Below are 19514 nucleotides of genomic sequence, written 5' to 3' on the forward strand. Positions count from 1 at the left end.
TTTTACAAGGGAGCGCGCAGCTAGGATGTACACCATTTTGCTTCCACAGCACACAGCTAGGATGCACTCCATTTTCGATCCAAATCACAGCATTTGATGTAGTATTTTGGATTGAATTTGAAGGCACTCTTCGGATTGCATTTTTAGTCAGTATAAATAAATAAAATGCATTTATTATTTTTGTAAAACATGAATACAAAGAACTTTATTATATAAACACAAATTTAAAAATGTTTCCATTAAATTCAATCACATTTGAGTTTACTTTCTCCGTTCTCCAATTAATCCAAGCGCATCTGATTTTGCTTCATCATCCTAAAGGTTTTTTATGTTGACTTCCCATCACTAGTTCAGCTTTCGACATGGACTCCAACTGCACTCCACTCCATTAAAAATTTCCGTCTCGTGAATTACCGCAAAAATGTTCGCAACTTATGTTTTTATTTCTTTATTTTATAAGAAATTCTTATAAATTTATACATTCTCTCTTATTTCTAGAATAAATGATTTCGCCAGCGGTGGGTAGGGATCAACCAACTTTTTTTGTTTGTTTTTTGTAGGGATCTCTAAACCAACTGCTTATAAATTGTATCCAACGGAGTGCATTTTTCATAACTCCGTGTGGACTGCATCGAAGGATGTTGTGAAATCAAAACTCCACATGCACAACTTCCAAAATTTTTTGCTGGGATCATTCAAAGGCAATACTAAGGCGATATTGCTTAGTCCCGGTCCACACTAGAGTAAATTTCATTAAAAAATTTCATGAAATTAGGTGTTCTTAGGCCGAATTCCCCATTACAGCAATTTCATGATTTTACTCTACTATGGAACTCAATCTAGAGACTCATAATTTCATGTTAAAATTTCAGTGAAATTATTCTAGTGTGACCCGGGACTTATTGAAATTAAATTAAAGTTCATTAAAAATTAAATAAATACACATGTATATGTTTACTATTAATTTTTACATATAAGTTTTTATTAAACTTATTTTTCATCACAAAAGTTTTTAATTCAAATGTATGCGTTCATGTTTATTTGCCGGCGGAGAAAATAAAATGAAAGAAAATGCAAAAAGAATAAAGAAACAAAACAGAATTTGCGAATACAGGGGTGTGTGTACCCCCTCTTATTCCTCTCTACCCCCTCGCCCATAAACTCAATTTTCTGTCCCATTACTTTGAACGTCTAAACATCGACATAGGGCAAGAATTGATGACACCGTGAAAAACATCTGCGGTACAGGCCCCCACTATGCAACTTTTCAACTGTCCTGACAAACCTACTCAAATAAATCCAGTAACTTTGTGGTTCATTCCATTTGAAGCAAACACATTACTAGACCTGGAGACAGAGCCAGAACCGGATTAGGCTGTAACAACAACGACTTATTCATTTCCTGGTTCCTATCTCATTTAATCATCTGCTGTATTCCTTTGTGAATGAGTATTGATTTAAAAGTTCTAAAAAAGTTTAACTGTAATGACGAGCCCTCAACACAAACAATAACATTGAATGTGTGGTTAATGAACTCCATGTCCCCCCAGTCACGACATTACTACAAGCACAAAACGAATCCCTGACCTTGGACAACAGGTATGGAAGTGTGGAAAAAGCCAATGATCAACATAATCAAAGACCGGTTTTTGTGGAATAAAAGAAACAACTAAAGTTAAACGTTGAATACAAGAGGTGGAATACCGTTGTTGTCATAAAATCAAGAGTCTTTAGTTTAGCCATAACGACCAGCATCGTAATAAAAATAAAAAGTTGACTTAATATGGGTATGAATGAAACGTGTAATCATTATGGATGGATGGATGACAATATTCCTAATTTCCTCCTTTTTAAGATTCTGACAAGTTTAGATGTTGCCATCACCAGTAGAATATGGGTATGTTCGTTTACTCATCTCAAATCCAGTTTGAATTAGAGCCGTTTGCCGAGCTAACCTTCTTTATGAAGATTCATTTAACGTTTACGCAATGGAATTGACAGTTGAAGTCTAGCGGATTTATTAAATCCGGTTATATGCAAAGACACTATAAATGCGGAATTTATTACATCTTTATTGATCTTTCATCTCTTATCTCGCTTCAAAGTTTCATGTAAATATGTTGAATAATAATATAAATTAATTAATATTATTAAACAATTATTCACACACCTGTCGATATTCATATCATTTACATTCATAAATAATTATATACATATGTAACTACTTGTTCGCCATTTAAGGAAACAAGTTTTTTTTACGGTAAATCATCTTTCATGCTAATTACGTTTGCATACTTTTCCTTTCTGTTGTTAACAGAATTTTAAGGCGATTGGAATGAACATTGACGATGTTACAAGACCAGTCACTACTAGAGACCGGTTAATTAAAAGCGGTCGTTGTAAAGGGTCTGACATGAGGGAGTTCAGCCAGAAAAAAATGCATTCTTTGTTGCTGTTTTTTCTTTGACATGAGTCATTAAGTCAAAGTGCGTTTTTTATGAAAGTCATAAAATGCAGGGTTGGGTAGAAGTGAAGTCAATAATAGAAGAATACAGGCTATTTATTATACCCTCAGCCTTTAGGCTAAAGAGGGTATTTACACTTTGATACGACCAAAAATGTGCCTCATCGAAATAATGGTTTTAGACCTCAAGTATGTTTGTACGATATCCGTTGCAGACAGTTTTGAGTAGATCTAGCGATGTCCGTCCGTCTGTCTGTCTGGCTGGCTGGTGCGCACGATAACTCTCGAACGGATCAATCGATTCGGTTCAAATTTTGGGTATCGTAATATTTTGTCCAGATTCGATTTAAGTTCGAAGATGGGCCATATAGGTCCACTCCTTCAGGTACCTCCCCCACAAATCTTCAAAAATTGTCGCAAAACTTGTGTGCACGATAACTCTTGTAGGGAATAACCGATTTGGTCCATACTTTGCACATCGTGTAATTTCTACCAAACCTATATAAGGTTCCAATATGGACTCAATCGGTCCACTCCTTCGGGTACCTCCCACACAAAATTTCGAAAAAGTTCAGTTTAGGACCTGGTCTCGAATCGCTTTGATTTTTGTTTACGCAAGTTGTATTCGCTGTCCTCTATACGACGCTGTAAGTTTCATTAGGGGCAAGTCCATACTTCCAGAGAAAATAGCCTGAAAGTTACACAAAAACCTATGACACCGTGTGCTGTGGTTGGAGCGCAAGATAACTCTCGAACGGATCTGCCGATTCGGTCCAAAATTTGGCTTTCATAATATTTTGTCCAAACTTAGTTCAAGTTCAAAGATGGATTATATCGGTCCACTCCTTCCGGTACCTCCCCCACAAAAGTTCGAAAATGTTCGGAAAATTTGTGCGTACGATAATCTTGAAGGGAGTAACCGATTTGGTCTATACTTTGTACATTATGAAATTTCTTCTAGACTTAGATGAGGTTCCAATATGGACTCAATCGGTAAACTCCTTCGAGGACCTCCCACACAAAATTTCGGAAAAGTTCAGTTTAGGACCTGCTCTCGAATCGCCTTGGTTTTTGCTGTAACATCTTGTATTCACTGTCCCCTATACGAAGGTACAAGTTTCCTCAGGGGCAAGTCCATACTTCCTGAAAAAATAGCCTGAAAGTTGAAAAACAAACCATATGACACCATGTTTATGGGTGGAAGCGCAAAATAATTCTCGAACGGATGTGCCGATTACGGCCAAAATTTGGTCTTCGTAATATTGTTTCCAAACTTAGTTTAAGTTCGTAGATAAGCCATATCGGTCCACACCTTCAGGTACCTTCCCCACAAAAGTTCAAAAATATTCGGACAAATTGTGCACACGATAACTCTTGATGGGAGTGACCGATTTGGTCCATACTTTACACATTCTCATAATATCTGCCAGATATAGATCAGGTTTGAATATGGACTATATTTGTCCACTCCATCCGGTACCGCCCACACAAAATTTTGGATAAGTTCACTTTAAGACCTGCTATTGAATCACTTTGATTTTTGTTGAAGCAACTTACATTCGCTGCCTCAATTACGATGGTAAAAGTTGTTTCAGGGGCAAGTCCATACTTCGTGAGAATACAGCCTGAAGGGTGTAAAACCCCCCTATGGCACCACCATGGTCTATGTCGGTCCATTCTATTAAGTACCTTTTCCGCAAAATTTTTGAACTTTAATCCTAATCAACATTTTTGTCGGTTCACGCGACCAAAATTTTGAAACCCCCTACATAAGTTTTTTGTGAAAAAAGTGTTTCAAATGCACAGGCTGAGGGTATATATCTGTCGGCAAAGCCGACTGATACTTGTTTACTTGTTTTATTATTCAAAAAGGAACCGAGTTTTATTAATGGAAGGGTGCAGAATCAACTAGATAAACTAATGCTTGGTTTACATTTACGAAATCCACTCGATTTTATCTGTCAATTCCTTTGTGTATACGTCAAATGAAAACTCATCTGAAATCGATGGCAGTTTAAATCGAGTGGATTTCGTAAATGTAAACATAGTATAACATGTTTTATAAAACATGCATAATTTAAGTTGTCAACCCCATAGAATGTCCATCAAATAAATAACGTAAATTCCCAAAAACCCTGTTTAAAATGCATGTGTCAAATGCGTTTAATCGTCTTCTATCTATTCTACCCAAAAACGTATAGGTGTAAAGACTAGAACAAATGCATTTTCCAAAAACATATGATAATAGTTCCACATTTTGGTTACAGATGGCAAAACAACTTACTGTAATTGATAACAGCAATGCCAATCGTTTTTGATTCCCATTGCTCGCGACAGAAAACATAAACGTCGTGTTTTGTGGCTGAAATTTATCTCTTTACTTTTTTTATTGTTTATTAAAAAAAATCAAAAGTGAATGCCGTCAAACTTGAGTTTAAATGCTTTTCTTGCCAATATTCCAATGAGTAACAGTTTTCGTTTAACAGAATGTTGTTATGATATCGTAACAACAGAGGTTAACTCCACCTACAGTTAATTTTTAACAATTGACTTTTCCTATCTTATCTTTGTTCTACCTATCTCCAGGTCCACAATAGAGCGATTTCATTGAAAAAAATTCATGAAATTATGTGTTCTTAGATTTGAACTCGATCTAGAGACTCATAATTTCAAGCAATTTTTTCAATGAAAACAACCTAGTGTGTACCGGGACTATTAGAGATAACAGAGTGTCTTCTATCTCTCCCTATAAAACTTCTACAGAATGTCTTCTATTTATATAAAAATCAAACAGGCAGAACGTACAGAATCTTTTGTCTTTAAAATACCACAAGTTTTCTTTGATCGATAGGAGACCACTAGGGTCTTCGTTCCATAGAAGACCAAAGGGGGTCTTCGTTCTCTATAACACCTCAATGGGTAATTCATCTATATAAAAGCACAGGGTATTTATAAAAAAAATTATAAAATACACCCAGCAGACTTTATAAAAGCGCAATACCCGTAGTGCCCTGTAGTGTTTGATGAAGAAACAGCTGTTACTTTACAGAAATTATTTAATGAAATGCCTGAAAAAGAAAGCCGTTGTGTACTGGCGTTCGATGGAATGCAAATAAAAATCAATGATAGAGTAAAGGCGTGGGTACATACACAGCCTCGTCGCCTGGCTTTCTTGGCCCCGGTCCACACTAGAGAGATTTCATTGAAAAAATTGCATGAAATTATGCGTCTCTAGATCGACCTATATAGTAGAGTAAAATCATAAAATTGCTGTAGTGGGGAATTCGATTTAAGAACGCCTACTTTCATCAAATTTTTTAATGAAATTCACACTAGTCTGCACTGGGACTTGCCTTGCTTCATTTCTGACATAATAAAAATAAAAGTATAAAGAAAAAAGGGAACCTAGTTCGAAAATGGCTCGACCTTTGTTTTATTTTATTTTTATTATAGGTCTGTACCATGGTGGAATGAATAAGAAGGTGTGATAGCTCATTTAGACTAGCCATAAATCCTCGACTGGATTTAATAAATCCAGTACAAATCTCATTGCATTTAGATATACATTTTGGAGGATTAAAATGGCAGTCAGCTGATTTTTGTTCATAGCACAATTACCAAGGTAGATGCATCAGCCAATCTGATCGAATTTGAAACGTCAAAAGAATTTTTTGTAAATTGAATTCGTCTCAAAAAACATACGACAAATTACAAATTTATTGTTTAATACTGAAAATGTTAGCACATTATGCTACTAATGCTAACTAAAGAGCAAATAAAGAATTATTTTATCGCAGTTTGCCCATCTAAAATAAATAAACGAATTATTTTATAGTTTAGACATCGTAAATATTAGTCTTGGTTGATTAAAATCAACATTGTACATCAAAACAAATTTAATTTTTCCGCCTTGTTTACAAATTTTTACATTTTAAATTATTTTTAGTGTAGCAATTTACCGATGCATCTACCTTGTTTCTTCTGCCAGCTTGCAACTTTTTGTATTTTCTATATGTTGCAAAAAACAGAGTTGTATACGAGGATTTATGCCAGATTTTAAACAAATCCACTCAATAGGAGGATTATTTTTTTATGGGAAATCTGTTAGATTTTGGATGGATTTAGCAAATAAAACCTGATAATGTGCTAAATCCGGCTAATGAAGTCATATCTAAGTGGGATATTATTCAAAGAAGTAATCCTATCCACAACGATTTAAAATACAAAAAATTGAAATTGTGAAATTTTCTTGGTCAAAAATGTTAACATTTCAAGTTGTTTACATTTCAAATCTGATTAAAAGTCAGCTGGCCGAACTTACAAATTGTTTACGGGACAAATTTTCTCAGCAAAAAATGTGCAAGTTCTCAATCACAAAACTCTCCAAAAATCTCTCACAACTCGCTCTCTTTTGCTGGATAATTTTGTTATCGAACAGCATTCAGTAAAAATTTGTACAAATGTTTGGGTTATCGTACAGACCTTATGTTAGAAATGAAGCAAGGTAAGAAAGTTAGGCTATGAAGGCCTGGGTACATAAGCTGCCTCGCCTGGTTGTCTTGCTTTCCTGCTTCATTTCTGACATAACAAAAGTAAAAGAATAGAGGAGGCCGAGCAAATTTCGAACTGGGTTGCCCTTTTCTTTTTTATTCTTTTATCAGAAGCAAGCAAGGTAAGCAGGCAAGGTAGCTTATGTACTCAGAGCTTCAGGATGCTTACGTGCCCAGGATATATTTTTCAAATACACAGCCTTTCCTTTGGGAAACTTTACTAGCTATCAGCATTTTGCCCAATTCATTAAAAGTGGAACAGGTTTACGTCAAGTTTATGCTGCCGCTAATAATAGGTGTGTTCGTTTACTCAACAATTTGTACAAATTTGTACAAGTTCAGTAACTTCTTGTAATCGGCTAAAGGCCTGGATACATAAGCTGCTTCGTCTGGTTGCTCTGCCTTCCTGCTTCATTTCTGACATAATAAAAATAAAAGAATAAAGAAGGCCGAGCAAATTTCGAACTGGCTTGACCTTTTCTTTTTTATTCTTTCGTTTCTATCGTTTTGAAAGATTCAGAGTGGAACACCATACAGTAATTTCTAAGGACATTTTTTGAGGAAAATCTTGAGCAGTACATAATAGCTTTGTTCCTTTACGTTGAAGTTTCTTCACGTTTTACCATTTTTATTTTGGAAAGCGTTCCTTAACCCAAAAAAGTAGAAAAAATGGGAGCAATTTTTAAGAGAGTGAGAGAGAAGAGAGATCCAAAATGGCTTTCTCTTTTACTACTATATACATTAGGCAATTTTCCTTGCGGCAATTTTCAGTTTGTAGGAGAGAGAGGTGAGGCATATGGTAACGCTTTGCCTCTCAACACCCTCTCTCACCGACCATTGCCGCAAGGAAAATTGCCTAATGTAAATATGGACTAAAAAGTGGAAAATCTGTCAAACTGCTGATTTCACATTTATTTGACAATTTAAATTTTTTAAGCAGCCATGTTTGTGTTTTTTTTGACGTTGCTGCCAGATCTACTATTTTTTCCGTTTCTTTACTTTTGGGCAAAACTTGTTACTTGAGAGCAATTTTCACAGTTTTCTGAGAGATGACAGAACTTCTCTCTTTTGCTACTTTTACTATTAAAAAAGTAAATGAACAATGCTAATGCAACAAAAGTTTGTAAAAGGTATCACACTTTTCGTTCTATGGATAGGACATGAATATTTATGTTTCTTTGAGATGAAAAATTTAATTGTAGAGAGATTTATAAAAATTTTAAAGTGTTCCATAGAAGTCGACAAGGGGTCTTTTATTCAATGAAGATAGCAGGAGGCCACTAAATTTTTTTTATTTCAATATACAGGGTCTGATATTTAAAAGATATCACACAACTAAAGCCGTAAACACACCCAACGTTTCGGTAATGTCGTGCATCATATTAAAAGAGCAAGTGCAATATAGATCGATTTTCGTTATTTTTGTATCAGAAATGGCGCCCAATTTTACTGAAACGTTGGATGTGTTTACGGCTCAAGTGTCTTTTTAAAGAATACGAGCATAGGGAATTTTGTGTAATAGTTTGAGGCATCAATGGAATCATTCACAGTTTATACAGTTGGCCATTCAGAGTTCTGTTAACAACATTTGACAACAAACATAATAGATTGTTCATTATTGTGATTTGATTTCCTTTGTATTTTATGTATTTGACAGCAAACTAAATAGTCAGGGCTAACTAGTTTGGGCTGAATGGCCAACTGTATAAACTGTGGAATCATTGCTGTAGAAGACAACAAGAGGTATTCTATAACACATGAGGTCCACTATTGAAAGAAGGCCACATGCGGTATTTTTGCATATAGAAGCCAAGAGGGGAGTCTTCTGCTATTGAATACCTTAGGGAATCTTCTATCCATAGAAGATCACATGACGGGCTTCTATGAAAATAAGACCAAAGATCTCTTCCTTGAATTGAAAACTCCCATCTCTGTTAATTAATAAATGTTCTAAGCATTGCACCGTATTCGCTGGCTATCCACGACGTCCAATGCAAGTGTCTCAAAGCCCAGCTCAAAGCTAGAGCTAGATTCACAGCATCATCGAAGTGCAGCAATACATATGTACATACATATGTATATATGACTGACTGACAGGCATTGTTTTGTTCTTTCAGCTGCTCTGTAAAACACTCCGACCAGGCTCTCTCTCCATTGTTCTGTCGTCGCCTGAGCTACACACAATAGTGGGATTGCTTACGAGAATGTTCATGTAGTTAGTGATCGTTCTTATCAGTTGTTTTATGTTCTATACTCTCACTGCACTGCTGTTACCCACCAGATTCTATACTTGCCGCCTGCCAATTAAATATTTTCGAATATAATTCGAATGCTGGAAAATTGCAATCAGTTTACTTGAAGCTTTGTTGAAGCTAAGTTCTAGAGTGGTTGTTTAGTTGTTCTTTTCAAACGAACGTTATTTACAAATCAATTTTGTGATTTTTCAGAAAACAACAAAAGTGTTAAGCATAAATAAAAATTTGTATACAAAATTAACGATAATACAAATATTTGTCCAGTCAATATACATATAAGGTATTTGTTATTATGTGATGTGTTGGTTCGCAATACAAAAAGTACTTGATAAAAATATTTTAAAATTTTATGGAGAGAAAGATGTTTTTATACAGTTATGTACAAATAACACGATTTAGTGATATGAAACAAAAATGTGATAACGATAATCATGTTATTATCAAAATACGGAATTGGTTTAATGCGCCTAGTGTCCGGATAAGTAGTTTCTAATGTTTTTTCATTCCCATATTTTTATTTCGATTTCATTTGGCATAAATTTTATGAAAAAATAAGTCAACTGAATTAGGGTAGAGCCATATCAGTCTAAACGTATTCTTGCGCCATGTTTACATTAGAGCTTTTTGTCGGTTAACCTTATTTAAGGGGACTTACACTATGTTTACATTTACGAAATCCACTCGATTTCAACTGTCAATTCCATTGTTCAAACGACAAATGAAATCCAATCAATTTCAGATGAGTTTTTATTTGACGTATACACAAAGGAATTGACATATGAAATCGAGTTGATTTCGTAAATGTAAACATAGTCTTATTTGACGTTTACGTAATGGAATTGACATACAAAATCCAGTACGTTTACATATAATCGGGGTTTATTAACCCCATGAGTTTCAAATGTCAATTTCTTTAGGTACATGTCAAATAAATTCTCATAAAGAATGTTAACCCGAATTAGCCTGTTTACACGTTCTTGACGCCTTGATATATTAGATCCGTTCCATTATTTTTTTAATTGTAAAAGTTGTAAAAGAAAGAACTGTCAAAAATACTTTTCACATTCATATTTGTGAAAAAGAGTACGAAAAAATTACAGTGTACAACGTTTTTAGTTCTCATGATGAAATTATAAGGTGGCGTAAAACGGCCAGCTGATTGGTGTCAATCTGTCAAATATTTTGTTATTGTGAGTAAATTGTATGAAAACGTAAACAAACATTTTGACATATTGAAGAATTTTCGGCCAAAATAGAGTTGTTGTTGTTCTACTTACGTGACCTGTTAAATAGATCTTGTTAGTTCTGCAACACATCTAGGGTCTGAAGAATGCTAATACGATTATAATTTAATATCTACCTTCAAAGCATGCTTTGCGAGTATTCCCTCACCAAGAAAACACCAACATAAACATGCTTATCTTTGTTATTTAAAGAATAGATATATTTAAAACAGGAACCCAATCTGGATGGTGGGTGAAATCTCCAATCTAAATATATGCGTAAAAACATTTCAACATTGCAGTGTGACCACAACACAGTATCGAGGGATTCCCACCTGAGTGTCATACCATAACAGGTGTCAATTTGTCTTCACGCACAATCATACTGGTGTTTGTTATTATATTTAAATACCTACTTTGTTTATAATAATTTGCATCAATATTTCTTTTGTTACCCAATTAGTTTAATTATTGCTATTAATTTTTTGGCTAAAAAGTCGCTCTTACATATTTAGAACATACTTAACTGTAAACAAAATGAATCTCAAATTGAATCTGGTCTTTACTCAATTCAGATGAATGATGTCAACGTTTTTAATGAGCCTTTCTTGGATGTTTAATTAATTAACATAGTCGATGGTCAGACTAGCAAGGTTTCTTGAAACCAATTTCGGTAAAGTTTCTTTTCAAGTTTCGTTAGTGTCCACACACGTTAACGTGAAATTTAAGATTTTTGCGTGTCCTCTTTATTTTACCATTCGCGTTTGTTGTGTTTCTCATACCAATAAAAACAAAAAAAGACATAAATAAACCAAAAAACAACATAAAATAATTAACATTAATAATTAAATTAATATTAATAGCTAAATTTTCACTATTTCATTAATTAAATGTTTTTATTAAATCTTTTTATGTTTGTTTTGTTGTTAATGTTTGCTTGAAAAAATAAAAATGAAAGAAACTGGAAGAAATAATCTTGCAACGAAAAACAAGAAGAGGCAACATAACAAACACAGAAAACCATGTACATGGGTTTCACTACTTCATACCCCTCGCCTATAAACTTGACGTCGCCATGTTGAAATCGTGCTAGTCTGACCATCGACATACATACATATGTATGTATGTACATACATATTTTGACATTTGACAGCCAAATGAAATATGAAGATACAGCTGTTTCTTTGCTTCACTAACCGAATGACCCAATTTTGAAATGATTTTGCGATAATTTTTGATTAGAATAGCGTATGTTTAATGAAGAGCCAATGGGAAATGTGTTAAGGCCTCGGTACATAAGCAGCATGGCATTCTTGTTTAAAACAGCATTTGCATTAGAGCTTTTTGTCGGGGTAACCTTCTATGCAATAGACATTTGAAACCCATCGGGTTTATAAAATCCTGTTAAGTGCAAACGGGGTTAACTTTATGAGGATTTATTTGACGTGTAGGCAATGGAGTTGACATTTGAAACCCAGTGGGTTTGTTAAATCCGCTTATATGCGAACGTACTATTAAGGCCTCGTCACATAAGAGGATTTCTGGCTTAATTCATTAAGTTGCATGTTCTTCCGGATTTAAGTCAAAAGTCAAAGGCATACGAAAATCGTGTTTCAGCACACATTCAGCGGCGTAGAGTTGCCGCATCTCTTATGCGACGAAGCCTTTAAGGCCTGCGTACATAAGCTGCCTTGCCTGATTGCCTTGCTTTCCTGCTTCATTTCTGACATAATAAAAATAAAAGAATAAAGAAGGCCGACCAAATTTCGAACTGGGTTGCCCTTTTCTTTTTTATTCTTTTATCAGAAGCAAGCAAGGCCGCTTACGTACTCACCCCTTTAGTCTAGTTTGGAGAAGTTTAAAACTATCGGTCTTCTTTCTTAAGTAATTTCTGGACCTAGACAAGTATTATACTTATCCCGATGAAGTACATTAAAAAACAGGTCTAAATGAGGACGGTAGCACCATAAACCACGCGAAATATGTTATAGAACATTGAAATTCTAATGCTTGGTTTAAATTTACGAAATCCACTCGATTTCAACTGTCAATTCCATTGCTTAAACGTCAAATGAAATCAAATGAATTTCAACTGTCAAAGGAATTGACAGTTGAAATCCACTCGATTTCGTGAATGTAAATGTACTATAATTGCCAAAACAGGAACTGGAAAACGGGAAAAACAGCTGATTATCACACATGGTGGAATAATAAGAGCTTTGTTCCTTTACTTTTTTAATGGTAAGAGTGGTAAAAGAGAAAAGTGTCAAAATTGTTCAAAATTGCTCTCTCATGAACATTTTTACCAGAAAAGTAAAGGAACGGAAGAATGGTAGATCCGGCAGCAATGTCAGAAAAAAACATAAAAAAAATCAATTTTCGTCTTTTATTTTGCAGTTTTTAATTTAGTGTTGTCAGTGTTCGACTTTTTCTTCGGTTTTTCGTCCATTTTGTGAAATAATCGTCAAATAAAAGTCGAAAAATCAGTTCTGCCATTTTCTACCTGCAGAAATTTTGCTGGTAGCCTGTGGTAGAAGAGAACGCCATTTTCGCTCTCTCTCCCCTCTCACTCTCTTAAAAATTGCTTCCAGTTTTGACACTTTTCGGGGTTAAGGAACGCTTTGCAGGTTAAAAATGGTAACAAATGGTTAAAATGGTAACCTCAGGTAAGTAAAGGAACACAGCTAAGGTGTAACGCTAAAAACAGCTGATCTTCATACCAGTTGTCAAAATGCGTTATTGTGAATAAAATCACATTTAAAATGTAAACAAGCAATTCACAGTAATGCATTATTGTGAGCAAATTTGACGTTTGACATGATTTGATGTAACACCTTCTTATTCCACCATGTTATCAAACTTGTTGCCAAAATGCATTATTGTGAATAAAATCACATACAAAAGGTAAACCAGCAATGCGTTATTGTGAACAATTTTGATGTTTGGTATGATTTGATGTAACACCCCAGCAAAAAGTTTGCATCCACGGAAGCAGTTAAATCACTGGTGCAAGTGTCACGAAGTGCTTCTTTTTCTTTGAATTCCTCAGTGAATTTTACAAGGGAGCGCGCAGAAAGGAAGCACTCCATTTTGCTTCCGCAGCACGCAGTTAGGAAGCACTCCATTTTGCTTCCGCAGCACGCAGCTAGGAAGCACTCCATTTTTACAATTTTTACCACTTTTACGAGTTTTGCGTTCCCGTACACAAAATTTGTATGAAAATCGTTTACGACTTTTACCACTTTGTAAAGTACGGGAACAGGCCATTAATAAGACATTTTAATTTTATTCTTATAGGCCGTTTATATATAACAAGGTTAACCCAGTGGGTCTGGGTTTCAAATGTCATTTCCATTGTATATACTTCAAACAAATCCTCATAAAGAAGGTTAACCCTGCAAAAAACTATAATATAAACGCCGTATTACTTTAATTTCATTTGTTGAATGAAAATTGAATTTTTTATCGTTTATACATAAAAGTGCTTGTTGGATGTAATCCAAATGTGAGGAAAAGGATTGCCTTTTTCATTAGTCCACTGGAAGCGCATCCATGCATGTAATGAAATCCTCACTCCAACTTGCACCACTTCCATTTTTTTTTTGCTGGGACCTTCTTATTCCACCATGGCGCAGATGAATAAACGCCTGATTTATAAGCATTGAATACCAATGTATTTTTAATTTATGATTTGAAGCTTGAGTTAAATTATGCGTCCATAAAATATGCAGCTAAATAGCAGAAGTGTCGTGCCATAAAACAATTAATTAATTTAACTGAATAGGTTTTCATAGGTCCATTGCGCGTGGACAGGGTGCAATGGCTTAAACGCATTTTAGACTATACACTTATACGACGATTAAATGCATTTTTTCGATTTATTTGACATATATTGTATGAAAATGACAACATAAATCCACTGGATTTGCTAAATCCAGCATAGTCTAAACGTACTATAAGGTTTGATATTGTGCATTATTTAAATTTTTTTTAACATCGGTCAAACAAATCGGGTCGGTATAGATTCATTATCACAACAAAACAACTATGTATAGTTCAAACGTACTCCAACAGAGAAAGTATTGTGACACATCAAATATCCAGTAACTGTGACTGTTGTTTTCATTGTTGTTTAATTCTGATGCGTTCTAACTTTTTAAAATAAAATAATAAATGTTGTTTGAGCTTGAGGTCTTAATGTTGTTTATTTATTCATAATTTCCAATATTTCGCAATTTTCTTGAATTGCATCCTCAGGGAAAATCTACAACACAAAGTGTGTACTTATTAATATCACAGCATTTTAATATAAATTATTATATTATTAAACAAACACAAAATAAACACAAATTAGCTTACAAGTAAAATCAAATAAAAGCTCTGTTCCAGAACTAAAAAGTTTTTACAATTTTTACCACTTTTACACATTTTGCGTTCCCGTACACAAAATTTATATGAAAATCGTTTACGACTTTTACAACTTTTACGATTTTTACCACTTTATAAAGTACGGGAACAGGCCAAAAGTGTCAAGTTAAATTAAAACTATGATAGGCTTCACCATCATCGTCGCTTGTAAATATTGCACTGATTTGATTTACTTCTTGCACGTTCTCTTATGTGTTAAATGTCTATAGCAGTATGCAGCATTGTCTGTGTCGCTCTTAAAGTTTATTCACTACTGCTATAGACATTTAACACATAAGAGAACGTGCAAGAAGTAAATCAAATCAGTGCAATATTTACAAGCGACGATGATGGTGAAGCCTATCATAGTTTTAATTTAACTTGACACTTTATTTGATTTTACTTGTAAGCTAAATTGTGTTTATTTTGTGTTTGTTTAATAATATAATAATTTATATTAAAATGCTGTGATATTAATAAGTACACACTTTGTATTGTAGATTTTCCCTGAGGATGCAATTCAAGAAAATTGCGAAATATTGGAAATTATGAATAAATAAACAACATTAAGACCTCAAGCTCAAACAACATTTATTATTTTATTGATATCAAAAAGGTCGAAAAAAACACAACAATAACATACTTTTTAAAATAATTGTGTAAACCTGATAAGAGTTGGCATAATGACATTGTTCAGTCCTTATCTTCAATCCAATACAGAAAACAAATTACGAATATCAAGTAATTTGTTCGACACAGTCGGAATATGGGGATTATTGATGTAAAAGTACGAGTAATGTAATTATTTGGTTGTATACAGCTTTTTGCGTTAGTTTGTATGAAATAAGTAAATAAAATAGTGCACTTTGTAATTATGAGCAGCGTTTATTCTTATCATATTGTTACGGAATTAGATTTAACTAATCTCCGTGTAGACGTTGTTTTATTCCCCGATACGATTTGTACCAAATAAAACAGGGTTGGTTTCAGATTACGTTTCTACAATGCTTTATTACACTTATTCGGAACCGACTGTAATTACTAAGCACACAGCTTGTATCTAGTTAGCACGCAGCTATTCTTTAACCGACCTGTTCAGTTCAACGCTTAAAACACAATTAACTCGCCGTTGCGGCTTCCACCTGTATTTATCCCCAAAATCTCCCTGTTCAAGAGTCATCCAGAACATCTGGTATCACCTCGAATCTGTGCAACGAACACACAGACGCACATTCGCACTAAAGCCGCCATCAGACCATCTGCTTTTTCACATGTATTACATCAGATGTTCTGTATATTAGTATACCCAAAGTGACAACATACATGTGAAAAACAGATGGTGACGGCCGCCTAAACGATAATTACATGATTATGGCAAAACAAACTAAATCACATTAATAAAAGGTAAAGTAAGAACTAGAATGATGAAGAGAATTCTACATGGTAGTTGTTGTTGCTTAAATAAAGTAACTGCGTAATAAACACTTTACGTTACAATTCTAATTTTTAAATTAACGGAAATTAAACTAAATTAACTTAAACCTATCAGTTACATTCGTAACAATTGCTCTGTTCCTTTATGTGCAAGAATCTTCAAGTTTTGCCACTTTTTACTCGAAAAGCATTCCTTTACTTCTGACACCATACAATTCATATGTGAGCAGTTTACAACTTTTACTACTTTTGCCGGTTTTATCATTTTCAAAAGTAAAGGAACAGACCAAATATAATGAATGAGTGCATGGGAAGTTATGCTATGTTTACATTTACGAAATCCACTCGATTTCAACTGTCAATTCCATTGCTTAAACGTCAAATGAAATCCAATAGATTTCAGATGAGTTTTCATTTGACGTATACGAAAAGGAATTGACAGTTGAAATCGAGTGGATTTCGTAAATGTAAACCAAGCATTATACTTCAAATTGAATGGGGAATAATATCCCGGGGTATTTAGTCCCAATTTACATTGGGCGAGTTTACTTGCGGCAATTGTCATTTTGTAGGAGAGAGAGGTGAGGCATATGGTAACCCTTTGCCTCTCAGCACCCTCTCTCACCTACAAACTGACAATTGCCGCAAGTAAACTCGCCTAATGTAAATTGGGACTAAGCATAGTACACACGGTCCAACAAAACTGACAGTCATCGAGGTCTATTTCGTTAATATCAAAGTCTAGCTGAATAAATACTTTCCTAATCACTAAATTATACCTTAAATGTTGTATTTCAATCATTTTTAGCTAACAAAAAGTTTTTATTTGCCAGAAAATTGCCGTAAAAGTACGTTGACTGTCAGTTTTGTTGGGCCGTGTGTACTATGCTTTATACACCGTTTGCATTCAACTGAATTTGGTAAACTCATTGGGTTTCAAATGTCAATTCAATAGCGCAAACGTCAAATAAATCCTCATAAAGAAGGGTAACCCGATAAAAAGCGCTAATGCAAACGCCGTTTGCAGTGTATACATTTCGAAGAATTTGTTATAAAATAAAAAAATACAAACTAAAATTGCGAACATTTTTGCGGTAATTCACGAGACGAAATTTGTTAATGGAATGGAGTTAGAGTCTGTGTCGAAAGCTAAACTGCCCAGTAAAAAAGTTTGGAGGCAGTGCAATGCAGAGTTATGATTTCACTACATCCTTCGATGCAGTCCACACGGAGTTATGAAAAATGCGCTCCGTTCGATACATTTTACAAGCACTCGCTTAAAGATCCATACAAGCAAACCAATTTGTTGATCCCTACAAAAGATAAGACAAATAAGAGCGCCTAAAATAAGCTTTGTTTCTTTACTTTTTTAATAGTAAAAGTAGCAAAAGAGAAAAGTTCTCTCTTCTCTCAGAAAACTGTGAAAAATTGCTCTCACGTAACAAGTTTTGCACAAAAGTAAAGAAACGAAATAAATTTCAGTGTTTTTTATTTTTTTATTCACTGGTTTAACGGCCTGTTTCACTATGTCGAACGAAAATGAAAACGAAAGAAAGTCCTGGTCCACACTAGAGTGATTTCATTGAAAAAATTGCATGAAATTATTCGTCTCTAGATCGACCACCATAGTAGAGTAAAATCATAAAATTGCTGTAGTGGGGAATTCGATTTAAGAACACCTAATTTCATGAAATTTTTTGATGAAATTCACGCTAGTGTGGACCGGGACAAAGACTACTAAACTCGTGTATGTTTTTAAAATTTTATAGTTGTTTGAAAGCGAAACAGTGTCAATATTGCCATGAAAACCGAAGTTTAGGTTTTTTCGTTCGCAATCATTTTCTTTCGACATAGTGAAACAGGCCCTAAATTTTCATTATTTATGCTCTGTTCCAGAACCTGCAAGAAGCTATTATTTTTTTTACGATGGAATTTTTTCCTTTATGTTATCGGAGAAAATAGTAAAAGTTAGTAGATTCTTTTAGTTCGGGAACAGACCATTTATTTATTTATTTTTATTTTGCTTTGACAAAGAGCGTAGTTTTCTTTTTTCCTTTTGCCTTAATTGTCAAATAAATGTCAAATCAGCAGTTTGACAGATTTTCCACAACAAAATTTGTCGTGCAGAAAGTAGTAAACGAGGAAGCCACTTTGGCACTCTCTCCTCTCTCACTCTCTTAAAAATTGCTTTCATTTTTACTACTTTTGACGTTAAGGAACGCTTTCCGAGTTAAAAAATGGTAAACATGGTAAAACTTGAAGAAACTTTAACGTAAAGGAACAAAGCTATTCTAATTAAAAATTAAAGAAATACAAACTAATGTTGCGAACATTGCGGCAATTCACGAGACGGAAATAATGTTTGGAGTGGAGTTGGAGATCATTTCAAAATCTAAACTGGAGTGGGAGGACAATAGGTATAAAACCCATTGCGGCAATTCACGAGACGGAAATAATGTTTGGAGTGGAGTTGGAGATCATTTCAAAATCTAAACTGGAGTGGGAGGACAATAGGTATAAAACCCTCTGGATGATGAAGCAAAATCATTTGCGGTGGCATAAAATGCGGAGCAGAGGAAATAAACTCAGTCACGATTAAATTTAATGGAGAATTTTTATAATTTATGTTAGTGTAATAAAGTTCTTAATGTTTTTGTTTTACGCAAATAATATACAGTCAGAGTCAAATGTTAACACCTAACTTTTTACTTTAAATGCCATTATTTCACTGATATAAGGATGTGCTACATATAATATTTAAATGGATTTTTTTTTAGGTATTTAGTGCTGAATTAAAATCCAATAAATATTAGGACTTTCAAAAGTTTCATTATAGAATAAATGGGGATTTAACAAAATAATCCCCAATTTTACAAGTCAAAAGAAAGTTGACACGCTAGCAAAACGTAAGATTTTTTTTGTATTGTTTAACTTGGAATGCCTTTTATTGGGCATTTGATATTTGTTCACCACATTCGAGTGTCCAAAAAATAAACCCACAAGTGCTATGGTGAAATACGGTGATAATTCTCCATTGGGAACAAATTTAATACTCCACCAGCTGACGGAAAAAATCGGAAAATTTTTTTTAAATTGTAAGTTTTTTCTATGTTGCCGGCCTTCGGCCGGGGATTTAATACATTCTCCTATGGACACGAGCCAATTTAGGGCACCACATTTT

At 34.2% G+C, this 19514-nt stretch overlaps 1 protein-coding gene across 1 annotated transcript in view; it reads left to right on the forward strand.

Annotated features, from left to right (window-relative positions):
* Positions 1 to 9192: 9192 nt before the first annotated feature.
* Positions 9193 to 19514, forward strand: part of LOC141392141 (alpha-tocopherol transfer protein-like) — a 28207-nt gene continuing 17885 nt past the window's right edge. The window contains exon 1 of the mRNA XM_073965096.1: positions 9193 to 9549. The gene's annotated coding sequence lies outside the window, so the exon portion shown is untranslated. The remainder of the gene's footprint in view (positions 9550 to 19514) is intronic.

Source organism: Musca autumnalis, unplaced genomic scaffold (genome assembly GCF_047663935.1).
Source record: "Musca autumnalis isolate F117 unplaced genomic scaffold, ASM4766393v1 scaffold_2, whole genome shotgun sequence".
NCBI classification, from domain to species: domain Eukaryota; kingdom Metazoa; phylum Arthropoda; class Insecta; order Diptera; family Muscidae; genus Musca; species Musca autumnalis.